The sequence below is a fragment of the Protopterus annectens genome, chromosome 10.part0 (assembly GCF_019279795.1).
Source record: "Protopterus annectens isolate FY-2018-M chromosome 10.part0, PAN1.0, whole genome shotgun sequence".
Classification (NCBI taxonomy): Eukaryota; Metazoa; Chordata; order Ceratodontiformes; family Protopteridae; genus Protopterus; species Protopterus annectens.
The window spans coordinates 107,484,670-107,498,091 of NC_056744.1; the positions used below are offsets into that span (position 1 = coordinate 107,484,670).

The following is a 13,422-nucleotide window of genomic DNA, read 5'->3' on the forward strand; positions in this document are numbered from 1 at the left end:
CTACGGACCCTGGTAATTACCACCCCATAAGCTTAACAAGCCTGGTCTGCAAAGCTATGGAGAGGATCATAATGGAACTCATAAACAAAGACATAGGGGACTTGCAGACATTGGACCCCACCCAGTTTGGCTTTGTCAAGGGCAGATCATGCCTTTTGAACTTGGTCGACTTCTTCGAAACAGTCACCAAGGCCATTGATGAGGGAAAGGCAGTCCATACAGCCTACCTTGACCTTGCAAAAGCTTTCGACACAATACCCCACTCAGGTATTATAGAGAAACTTACCAGCTTAAATGTAAACCCATATGTCTCAAGATGGGTTGCAAACTGGCTAAAGGACAGAACCCACAGAGTTATAGTAGCTGGTGCCATGTCAGACTCCAAGCTGGTCACAAGTGGTGTCCCACAGGGCTCAGTCCTTGGCCCCCTGTTGTTCGGCATCTACTTCTCAGAAGTACAGGCTAACATAGGAGGACTATGGCTGACAAAGTTTGCAGATGACTGCAAACTGGGAGCCATAGTGGAAAGTACATCGGACACAGATATCCTTCAGAGGGGTCTCACGGAAACTGATAGCTGGTGCCAGAGCCATGGCCTGAAGTTAAATGCCAAAAATGTATAGTCATACCCTTCGGGAAAAACAAGGTAACCCCAAGCTACCATATAGGTGGCAATCCACTAAGCACAGAAGAGGTTATCAGGGACCTGGGGACCCAGGTTGACAGTGGCCTTTCTTTTGACACTCACATTGCTAAAGTGGTTAGAAAAACCTTCTACATTGCCCACCTGATCATGAAGGGATTCACATCCAGATCAAGTGAGGTCATTGTTCCCTGTACTCTTCACTTATCAGACCAATGATCGAGTACAATGCCCCATTCGGGATGTATCTCACCCGACACCTGCAGCAATTGGAGAGACCCCAAAAGTTCCTCACCAAAAGGATAAAGGGACTCCAAAATCTGTCATATGCTGCCAGACTGAAGAAACTCCAGCTCTATTCAGTCACATACCGTCTGCTCAGAGGTGACCTGTGCCTGACATACAAGGCCATGTCCAACCCAGAATTAATGGGCATGCTCCACCTCAAAAAATCCAAATCTACCAGATCCACTAGAGCAAGCGACTTAAACCTTAGCACGGATATAAATAGGACATGCTGGAGGGATAGATTTGTCACCCAGAGACTCCCTATGTTGTGGAATAAAATCCCGGTCCATGTGAGGCAGAGCACCTCGCTGGCTCTGTTCAAGAGAAATCTTGACCGGTGGATGGGAGATTGTAGGTTTACCCCGGGAATCATCTCTGTGTCACTGCTGGACAGAGGCACAACAAACTAATGGGCACAGTATTTTTTAACATAAGGGGTGGCGTAAACCACAAAAACTCTGGGCTAGGCTTATAAATGCCTTAGGGCAGATAGCCTAGTATAAACCTATGAACATATTACTATGCTGTATACAATATATACAGCCAGTAGTGTAGCTAGGGTGGGGTGAAATGAGCAGCCACCTGAAGTACAAAGTCCTAGGGGGCACGATCGGCTCGTCCTGATAGCCCTTCAGTGCCTAGTGGCATTTAAATGGCAGTAATGTAGGTGTTGTCAGAACTGACCATTGTAATGTTCTGTGTGATATAAACTGTAGCAACTACTTGCTATAGTTTAGGAGAAAAGAGATTTTTGTATTTTTTGGTGGGGCGCCAGAGTGAGGAGAGGATACAAGAGAAAAGGGAAAGTGGAATAAAAAAAAGAGAAAGTGTTAAAATGATCAGAAGGAATAGAGTAGAGATTGGAGAGAACTGATAAAACAGGGCAGCCAGAAAGGAGGTGAGAAGGAAGGAGAGATCCAAGCATGACTTCAGTATTGTGGTACATTTTGAACACTGTGTGGTATTCCTCAGCTGACCCAGAATATTCAGAGTGTACTAGTATTATGACACTATTCTGTCCAGATAACGGATTAGTTTTGTTGTGTAACTGATACCGCCTTCAGTCAGTGATAGATCAAGAAATAGTCACTGTAGCAGTAAACAAAATGGAAAAAAGTATAAATGTCACAAAGGCCAACACTGATTTTAGAATTATGGCAAAAAAGATAGAACAAAAGAAGTTTTTTCATAGCTTCAAACTAAAAATGACTAATGTACAGAATTGTGTACATTTTGTGTTGGTCAATTACCACTGCTTTGGGCATTTTAACTACTTTTGTCACATTAAATAGCCTGAATGGATTTTGGTTGTGGGGCATGTTTTTAAGTTTCACAAAACTGCTTTTGTCATAGGTCTGTTAGTGAATTGTTACTGAGCGTGAAGAAATGCGGTGACTATAGTTCACCAAAGGTTCAGTGCTATTTGAAGTAGTATGCATTTCAGCAAAAGAGACTTGCACTTGGGGGGCAATTCCTTTTATTCAGAAATGCGGTGATCTCAAAGTTGACAATACCATCACATAAACTGTTGTGTACCTTGCCTGGTCTGGTGTTTGCACTGTGGGAGTCACCAATAAGTTTCAAGTTAGGACCCCTAAATACTTCGGTCTTCATATCACCCTTTTGCTACCAGCCCGCCTAAGCAGTCATTTAGCACAGATTAGAAAATTTAAGAGTAGTATGGCTAGACATAACTGCAATTACTTTGCTGTTCTATTACAACAGGCCTGTATATGACACTAAGGTGGCCATCCCACAGATTGGCAATCATAATGGCTGGTATTTATCTGCAATAATGTTAGCGTAACAGCTCCATTTACAAGGCTGGCCTTACATGAAATGGTGCTGTAGCTGAAGGGCTCTGTGCTGTCTACCCCTCACTAACCCCTGCCTCTCTATATTCTCCAGTGCCCTTCCTGCCAGGTTTCCCTAATCCTTACCTCCTCACACGATACAGATTACTTATTTTTAACTTTTCTCTTATGTTTTGTCTTATTCTTTAGCTTTCTTTCTGCATTTTTTCAACAAACCCTAAGTGACCAAGATTGCTGTTTAATCACTGTGAATGAAATAACTGAACTAAATCCGGGAGTACAGTTTAGAGAATTCTTTTTTATACAACCTTTTCACCCAATGATAGCCTGAACAAAAGTCATGAGTAAGGCAAGGGATTCATTCTTTTTAAGTTCTGTCTAAGCCGGTTTAGTGTTAAAAGTTGAAAAAATAGAAGCTTACATTTAACTGCGAAGACAAATGTTTGTGAGATATACAAATCCTATCTGTGAATAGTGCATACCTCCCTACATCGTGCCCCTAAAAAGGCACTCATCTCCTGCATTTCCCTAAACTGTTAGATTGGGATAAATAAAACTGAAGGCACAAATAACCCTGGCTATATATTTCAAGTGCTGCTGGTTCATGTATAGATATAAATAAATAAATAAATAAATAAATAAATATATATATATATATATATATATATATATACACACAATGCTTCCTCCCCTACTATAAAAGGTGGTCACTTTCTGTGGAACCCTCTAATTCAGGCTAAGATTAAATTTAAAAAAAAAAAATAACATACTAGCATACTTCAACTGGTTGTTGTCAGACATATGTAAACAGCATGCCTCCTTAGCCCTGCCTCCAAACGATAGCTGCCTGCATACACGTCTGCTATATGATTGTAAGGAAAGAGTAAAAATTATGGTCACAATAATGTGTTCCAGATTATTGCTCCTAGATAGTACACTACTCCTATACAGGTTATAGCCACCTTTTGTGCACACCTCTGACTGAAAACTGAAAAAATAATGATTACACTGTCCCCCAGCCTATTTATAAGTTGCAGCAACTTTTGTCCATGTCCCCAAACAGGACATTTTTTAAATAAGCAAAGATCACCAGCAAATCCATGTCAAAACTGACTTATATAGTCTAAGGTGTATGACCTCCAGGCTGCTATAAGCTATAAGGGGCTGATCTTCTGTGATATATTTTATGCCGGATAGCACAACCTAGAAAAGTTTAAGAATAGTACAGATAGACAGAACTACAATTGCCATGCTGTTATAGTACAACGTGTGAGTGTACATCTTGAGATAAACTAGGCTTAGCAGTAGCAGTATGTCTATGTGTTTGTGTGTCTGTAAAAATAAAATCACTGATTTGTAATGTGGACATGTATAGTGTTACCAGGCACATACTTAAATGTTCAGCATGGCAGTAAAATAAAACAGTTAGCAGGTTATTATCTTTTATTATTATTATTATTATTATTATTATTATTATTATTATGCTATTTACCACAGTCAGACATACATGGTGTACACAGTCAGAAAATAACTATAACTGATGGGTAAAGAGGCTGTCTGTGAATAAAAATTACTTCACTCTTGCTGTGATCAAAAAAAAAAGGGGAAGAAAATAAAGATGAAAAATGATGCTAGAATTAACCTGCCAACAAAGCAATTACAGAAAGACACACGCTCATTCTTTCCCAAGAGTGACCATAAGTGTTGCTTTCCTAGGAACTGCCCTCAGCAATAAGTCAGCTGGAGGCCCCCACGGACATGGGTTTTGAGGTGCTGAATACTGGCTATGCAGGTAGCAGTAAAACATATCAAAGAAAGCAGTAGTAATAGTTTTAGTTTGGTTAGCTTGGTTATGGGAAAGACAAGTTCAGAATCAAGACGTTTACCATTCTTACGTGCAACCCTACAAAGTGAGAGTTGAGAAGTATCTGCATCTTTATTTATTTGATTATTTTTTTTTTTTTTGCCAAAAAAATATTCTGTGCTGCAGAAACATAAATGCCATCTTGATACTGCATAAATCAGCAAGCAAACAAAATAAAACCTCCAGAAATGATTGCTTCTGCCAGTGAAATAGCCTCTGTTAATTGTGGTTACCTTAAAGACTTTACAGATATGAACAAATATATGAAGCCCCAGAAGTAAGCGAAGAAAGCAAGCATCGTTACTTCCAGGCCTTTGTACTGTAGAGTAAGTTCAGGCCATCAGAAACTGTCATGCTTAGGAGTTTTCAATTTCTACATTATACAGCTGTGACCTTTGAACTACTTGTTTTTGTTAATTAAGTGCATACTACTACTGCTATTTGTTTTCAGACAGGCCTATGAGATGAGGAGCAGTAAAACTATGAGAATAAATGAATAAGTAGACAACCGTGCAAAGATCTCTGCAGTACAGTGTCTGCAGAAAATGATGCCCAAGAGTGATATATTAAAATAAAAAAAACTAAACTAAAACAGTAATGATAATAATAATAGTAATAATAATAATAATAATAATATAATTTTTAAAGAATGGTATTAAGGAGTAACAAGTTATTTGATTTTTTTTTCTTTTTTTATACTTTTCCCATGAGGCATTACTCCTCTCCAATTATAGAGGTGAATAATAATAATGCATTAAAAAGAACTATGTTTCACTGAAGATGAAGTTCTCAAAAATAAAAATGCAGTAATTCATGGATCACTGTAAAGAAAGATATGACAGTGAGCACTTTAGGGAGGATATCTAAAAAAGAACCCCAGACCAAGCATCTGGTGAGGAAAAAATATATTACTAATGAGACTACCTGACATATGCATCCCACAACAAAAATTAAGCAGTACTAATAACCAAAGGAAGTAACAGTGGTGCTTCTCTCACCATCATTATTCAAACATATTTTTTAAAAATAATTTTAAACCATGCATGCCATGGAAAATGATGTTAGTGCCTATGATTTACCGAGTGCCACGGACAATACACAAATATAACTATGAAGAATAATACAAAACTCCCATGTACATTAAATCTGTAGGTAATTAGAGACACAAGAAAGACAGACATAAACATTTTGGGGTATTACCATAAATGAGGGGCAGAAAATGGAGTGTGTTCATCATTCACAAGTGTCTGGGATTCTTAGAGGGTGAAGTAGATGAGAGATTGGAGATAGCAAGACCAGTTAGTAAGAATTCTGATGCTGTAAAAAATAAAGTGCACTTAAAAGAAAACAGATTGTGAAATTCTTTGTTACAACTTTGAAGAGTGATTGAGGGTACATTGAACACTGGCACGCTTAGATGTAGAGGGGATGTGACCCCACACTCCTACTTATGTATACTAACCCTGACATCACTTTACCTTTGAGAACAAGGAATATATTATTTATTTATTCGTTTTTTTAATTTAATTTACATATGTTAACTGGGAAAGTGAACCGGTCCAGGGATTGTTTTCAGCCAAGGACTGGGCTAAGAAGGCAAAGACAACATATTTATATGAGCTATATAAAACAAGAAATAAGTAGTGGCACTATAATAAAGCACTAATATGACCTATCACGCTACAATTCTCTGCAGGTAAACACAGTACAAGTTAAAATAGTGATAATAGCTGAAGCATATTCTAGGGAAACATTCTGCTAATAAAATAACAGACATGTTATGCATTAAACAGCAGTAAGTGTTCAAGTAATTATAAGCAAAATGCTGCTAAAAATCACATATAACAAACAGAACAAATTCCCAATGTGAGAAAAACATGGGATGTAATGGAAACAGTATCTACCAAAGTATTCTTAGTAAAAGGCAAGCAAACTCCTTTGTAACAAATATAAATTTCCTTAGTTCTTTAAACTAGCTGTTGACACTGCATCTTTAGTTCCATGCCAGGAAAAGTGTTTGTCTTCACTGAAGTCATTACGGATTGCAAGAAATTATACAAGATGCACTTTGAAGAACCAAACAAATTTCTGGAGTTTGTTGCAGACTTGGGAGCCATACTGATGTCTCTCTATTGCTCCTTGGTAAACTGCTTCTCCAGTCTGTCTTCCCAATCTTTTTAACCTCCTCTGATTGTTTCTTATAGTTATCATCTATTTTATATTTACAAATAATTATCCCTTTTTTAATTGTTGCTACTGTTCTAGACTCATCTAAAATTGTACAGAAGTTGTTCTTTGACTTAACACTTCCCTAGTCCTTAATCTTCACCTACAGTGGATATAAAACGTTTACACACCCCTGTTAAAATGCCAGTTTTTTCTGATATAAAAAAAAAATGAGACCACAATAAATCATTTCAAAACTTTTCCCACCTTTAATGCGGCCTATAACCTGTGCAATTCAATTGAAAAACAAACAAATCTGTTAGGGAAAATTTATAAAAAAATAAAAAAAAGTACAATATGCTGGTTGTATAAGTGTGTACACCCTTAAACTAATACTTTGTTGAAGCACCTTTTGATTTAATTACAGCATTCAGTCTTTTTGGGTAGGAGTCTGTCAGCATGGCACATTTTGACTTGGCAATATTTGCCCACTCTTCCTTGCAAAAGTGCTCCAGATCTGTCAGATTGTGAGGGCATCTTTGTGCACAGCCCTCTTCAGGTCACCCCACAGATTTTCTGTTGGATTTAGGTCTGCGCTCTGGCTGGCCATTCCAAAATTTAAATTTTCTTCTGGTGGAGTCATTCTTTTGTTGATTTGGATGTATGCCTGGGGTCATTGTCATGTTGAAAGGTGAAATTCTTCTTCATCTTCAACTTTCTAGCAGATGCCTGAAGGTTTTGGGCCAAAAGTGACTTGTATTTGGAACTGTTCATAATTCCCTCTACCTTGACTAAAACCCCAGTTCCAGCTGAAGAAAAGCAACTCCAAAGCATGATACTGCCACCGCAATGCTTCACTGGGGGATGGTGTTCTTTTGGTGATGCGAAGTGTTGTTTTGCGCCAAATGTACCTTTTGGAATTGTGGCCAAAAAGTTCAACCTTGGTCTCATCAGGCCATAACACATTTTCCCACATGCTTTTGGGAGACTTGATGTACTGCTTTGCAAATTTTAGCCGGGCCTGGATGCTTTTCTGTGTAAGAAAAGGCTTCCATCTTGCAACCCTACCCTATAGTCCAGATATATGGAGAATAAGGAAGATTGCTGTCACATGTAGTACACAACCAGTACTTGCCAGAAATTCCTGCAGCTTCTTCAGAGTTACTGTAGGACTCTTGGCAGCCTCCCTGACCAGTTTTTGTCTTGTCTTTTCATCAACTTTGGGGGGATGTCCAGTTCTTTGTAACATCAGTGTTGTCCCATATTTTCTCCACTTTTTGATGACTGTGTTCCATGGTATATCCAATTCTGTGGAAATTTTTTTGTACCCTTCTCCTGATTGATACATTTCAACAATGAGATCCCTTTGATGCTTTGTAAGCTCTCTGCGAACCATGGCTTTTGCTGTAGCAGGCAACTGAGTAAATGTCAGAAAATCCTACTAGAACAGCTGAACTTTATTTGGGGTTAATCAGAGTCTCTTTAATTGATGGCAGGTGTGTACCCAAGAAGAATGAATGCTGTATTTAAATCAAAAGGTGCTTCAACAAAGTATTAGTTTAAGGGTGTGCACACGTATGCAGCCAGCTTATTGTATATTTTTTATATTTTATATTTGTTCCTTAACAGATTTGTTTGTTTTTCAGTTGAATTGTACAGGCTATAGGTCACATTAAAGGTGGGAAAAGTTCTGAAATGTTATATTGTGATCTCATTGTTTTATATCACAAAAACCTGGCATTTTAACAGGGGTGTGCACACTTTTTATATCCACTATATATTACTCAGTTAAAGTTTCCTCCCTAGTTATTTGCTGTCAGTACCTTGGTTCCTTTGATAATTTTCTCCAGTAATTTCCATCTCCCTCACATATTTTCTGTATCATTATTTGTAGTCATCCCTAATGGTTGAATCTTCTTTCTGCATTTCCAGGTTTGCTTATTTATTAGAATAGTTAAATTCTTTCAACTTTTTATTAATTACTGTCTATAACTTTTCTTCTGATTTATAACAATATGCCTGACCTGTGTATTAAATTAGAGGGACTCAAAACATTTTTATTGCTTGTTTCCTTCTGTCCATATCAATAGTCAAGAGCTTACAGTATCTCTGTTTTTGTGTTATCTTTTGTTTAGTCTCTTCCCACATATCCTTAACTACCATAACAGAATCATTTTTAATCCATAAACCAAAATACATCATCTTATAATATCCCCATAAATATGGGTATTGTACAGTAAAATTCCATGAGCACAAATAAAAGATTTGCTCGTGATATTAAAAAAGTACCACTACACTAGGAGGTTAAAGGGATGCAATTCCTTCATTCACAAATATCCTTGTTTTCAGTGTTTTCAAAGTCTCTGTTATTTAGAGTCTTTGCTAGTGAGCTGGATTTGTAAGAAGGTGTCAAATTTCCAGCCAGAGACAACTTTAAAGTAAGCATTAATTTGTAGTTACAGTTGAGCAGAAGGAAGATCCTTCTGAATAACAATAATTACAAATTGAAGGTCAAAAGCTTTGCAGGAGTTAGCAGAAAGATAATAATAATTCATTGTTAGAAGGCAAGGGCATTCTGAGTGAATGACTTTGTCAAACCCATTTTCTGAGTAATTGTCCTGCAACTGTCTCTTTTTGACACACAACATTTATCCATTGCTAGTGTGAGGCCCCTTTCTCAACATTCCATTACAGGAACAACCAGACTTTCAGGCGTCAGCAGCTTTTACAGAGACCACCAGTTTTACACAGTTTACACAGAATAAATGTATTAACGTTTAACCCTTTAGGTGCAGAATTGTACACCAAATAATATGTACATTTCTCTAACATTTCCCCCCTTTTAATACTTTATTTTTATTGTTTAATGAGTCTAAAACAAGTCTATTTCATCTCTTGACCATTTCCATTCAGGGCCTTGCAGTTAGAGAGGCATCCGGCTTAGGCTCGAGAAAACAATTCTTTAACTTTCAATTTTAGCAGTTCTTTATATTTAGTACTTTGTTGGTACAAGGTTTTTGTGACTGAGGCATTTACAGTGTTTTTTAACAGGTCACGCATGCAGGGGACGCAACAGCATTCACAAAACATTAATATCACTGCTCCAACGCAAATGGCGATCAACAGATTCATTAGGACACTGCCCCATTCCCCAAACCATTTTTGGAAAAAGTCTGTCAATGGGTTTTGACCTGGCTTGGTCAAGGCAGATACTTGCTGGATCACTTCGAGATGGCTATTTATTTTGTGTTCATTGTCTGGAATAAATGAACAGCATTTTTCCTGGATTAAGGCACAAGTACCTCTTTTTGCCACCAGGGTGAAGTTGAGAGCCATACGATTTTGAAGTACTACTGCTTTTATAGTTGTTAGTTTATTTGTCACCAATTCTAGGGCAGAGAAGGTTGCGTTGCTCAATGTTTCAAGCAGCTTGGACAGCTTTCTAAGTTCGCAAATCAATTTTACTGCTTCGTACTGAGGTATTATGCCAGCCCAAGATATGATGTCATCACCGAGGTCCATGTGCGACAGTCCTTTGTCACTGACTTTAGTCAGATTATGATGATATATTCATGATGTGTTGATTTGGCCTACTGGATTAGCAGGTTTCTTGATTTCTCGAACGTTTCGGATTTTACCCTGTGGTAAGGCTGATACATGTCGAATAGCGGGGACCAGGTAGCCCAAGAAACAGCTACCAGACCAATTTTCTGGTAGCCATTTATAGGCTTTTCTTCCACACATGAAGTAACAGTTTTTCTCTTTGGCAGTGATATTGATAGGGCTTAAATGATCTCCCCTGTCTGCCAATAGTCAGAATATTTTTTATAAACGACTTTCAATTTTTGGGTAAAATTAGTTGTGACGTTTTCACCTTTCAAGAATTTCACAGATGATAAATTTGCCGAGCACTCAGCATTGTCTAATGTACAGTTGTAATTTACTGTGATATTTCAGTTGCTCCGCCCCATTTGCATAGTTCCATGTTTTTAAAACACAAAGTGCCATTTTGTCGCTTGAACAGCTGTAGCACTATCCTATCTCTTGATGTTGCATTTGTTGTCTCATTAAGCAGATTCTTCCAAGTTTTGGTTACTCCCAGGGGAATCGGATTTAATGGTAACCCCCCATGTGCAGTAGGTAAGGCTGTACATATTCAACAATTTGATACATTAAAGGTATTTGCATACGCGTATTTGATGGCCTGATAGGTGTTAATGGCAGGATGCCATACTGCGCGTTTGTTTGGTTCAGTAAATGTGGCGGAAAAGAGAAATGGCCATAGCAGAAAAACAATGACCACAATGTGTGTGTGTCTTTCGGCTTTTTCCCGGTTAGGGGTCGCCACATAAGATTACCACACAATATTTTTGTGGAGAAGGTTGTTGTTCCGGTGTTCTGCTTTTTCGGTTTTCCCAAAAGGATGGAATTCGATTCTCTTCTTCGGTGCAATCATTTTCACATTTGGGGTTTTCTTGATTTTATTCTCTTCCCTATAGGACCTTAGCACCGATGATTGCTTCACTGGGTTTGAGACGGAGCAGTTCCAATTGATCTGCCCACCCTTTGTAACCAGACTTTTGTGCTTAGGGTCCCGGCGGAGAGGTAAGATCTTTACCCAATTCAAACTTTCTCACTAAGTTGCAGTGTGTCAGATGGATCCACAAAGCTCGTTTTGCAATCTTGACTGCAGTCAGTGCTGAAGGAAGCACCTGGTAGGGACCTTCCCACTTTGGTGATGCCCATTTCTTCCTCTTCATGATTTTGATCCACACCCAGTCTCCTGGCATCACTGTTACTTCTGGTGTCTTAGTCTGCAGTGAACCTGAAACAGAATTAGACTGCAACAGATGTTCATAATTTAACAATTCCTTTATATATTTAGCTAATGTAAGATTAGCTTCCTGCTCTGAAGGCATGAGAGGTTTCCATTGCGGTGTATAATCCGCCCCCCCATACAGTATCTCATATGGGGTCAGCCATTTTGCTGAGGGAACTGTTCTCATGTTCAACAGTGCCAGGGGTAAACAGTACAGCCAGGTTTTCCCAGTTTCAGCCATTAGTTTCCTCAGCTTACTTTTAAGTATACCATTATGTCTTTCGACCAACCCTGCAGACTGAGGATGATAAGCACAATAATTTTTTAGAGAAATTCCAAAAAACTTACTTAGCTGTTGTATAGTTTGGTTTACAAAGTGTGTTCCGTTGTCACTATATATTCTCTCCGGAATGCCAAACCTAGGAATAATTTCTTTCACAAGAACCTTTGCTACTGTAGCTGCATCAGGGTTCCTGGTTGGAAAAGCTTCCACCCACCTCGAGAACATATCTATAATGACAAGGCAGTACTTCTTATTTTCACATTTATTTAACTCTATAAAATCCAAGCAAATGGTGTGAAACGGGTATGGAGGTGTGGGGAAACTCCCTTGACTGGGCCGTACTGCTCCTTGTGCATGATATTGATTGCAAATCTGACATGCTAAACAAAATTTTTAGAGTAGTTTGAAAATCCATATGCAGTGAACACCTGGTTCACTATCTGTACCATTCCCCAATTGAGACATGGCACTGCCCATGCAGGACAATTACTCAGAAACTGTATTTGACAGGTTAAGCCCTGTGGTCAAACTGAATTTTAAGAAATGTTTTTGTAGGTCAGCAATTATCTAATAAACATCTGCTATGTATGTGCAAAGAACTGTATAAAAGTAGCAGGCTGAGCTATTGAAAATCAGACAAACCTTGTACCTACATGCTTTGTCTCCTTGCTACAAGTAATAAAGAATGCCTTGCTTGAACCTTACGTGAATTGATCTTTGTAATTTCTTTTACAGACTTTGTGTATAACACAGATATTTCTGTTTGTAAGCCTCAGCAGGTCTGTTCCAGAGAACATTCTAGAGATTCATTATCTTGTAGAACTTTGGGTACATGTCATGTACAGCAGTACTGTTTGTGGTTAACTATCATATTGTTGCATGACTTTGCATCTGTGATGCTGCTGCTGATAGCTGAGATTCAAAACCTTGTGTTTAGCTTCAGATTGTGTCCACAGCTAAGCACACCTGGAAATGCCCAGCCAAAATTTATTCTCATGTAAAGTTGCTTATGTTGCCCAGTCAGTGGTGCTATCATTTGCCCCAAAAGCACAGCTATATGACAGTGAGGTACATTCAGCTTACTCTGAGATTTCCTGTGTATTGTACTGTAAATGCATGGAGAATATCAGTGCCACATCTAGCAAGGGTCTAGACAAAGATGGCACTGCTGTTCTTAACCATAGGCTGTGCCAAAGCAGTGACATAAGAATTTGTTTTTCACGGATAAGATGCACACAGTGTACTAGGTTATAGTCACGTTAAAGAATAACTAGGTTTAGAAAAGAAAAGAGTGCATTTTTGATTTTATATTAATGCTTTATGTTCTACTAGTGCTGCTTCTTCTCTGACTGGTAACTATTACTATCAATTTGTTCCACTTCAGAAATGGCATATTATGGGCTGTCATACTGATGTGATTCTGTTTTTCAGTCAAGCATTCTTCTACTCAAAATGCAGTGTGTCCACGATGCATGAATTCGTACTGAAATATCATTTCTTCTACTGTTCTTTCTTCGATGAGAAAAATGGCAGTTCTCCACGTTA

At 38.3% G+C, this 13,422-nt stretch overlaps 1 protein-coding gene across 2 annotated transcripts in view; it reads left to right on the forward strand.

The window, feature by feature from the left end:
- The window catches only part of AATK (apoptosis associated tyrosine kinase), a 2,480,061-nt gene that overhangs the window by 63,386 nt on the left and 2,403,253 nt on the right, over positions 1–13,422 (forward strand). The window lies entirely within an intron of this gene.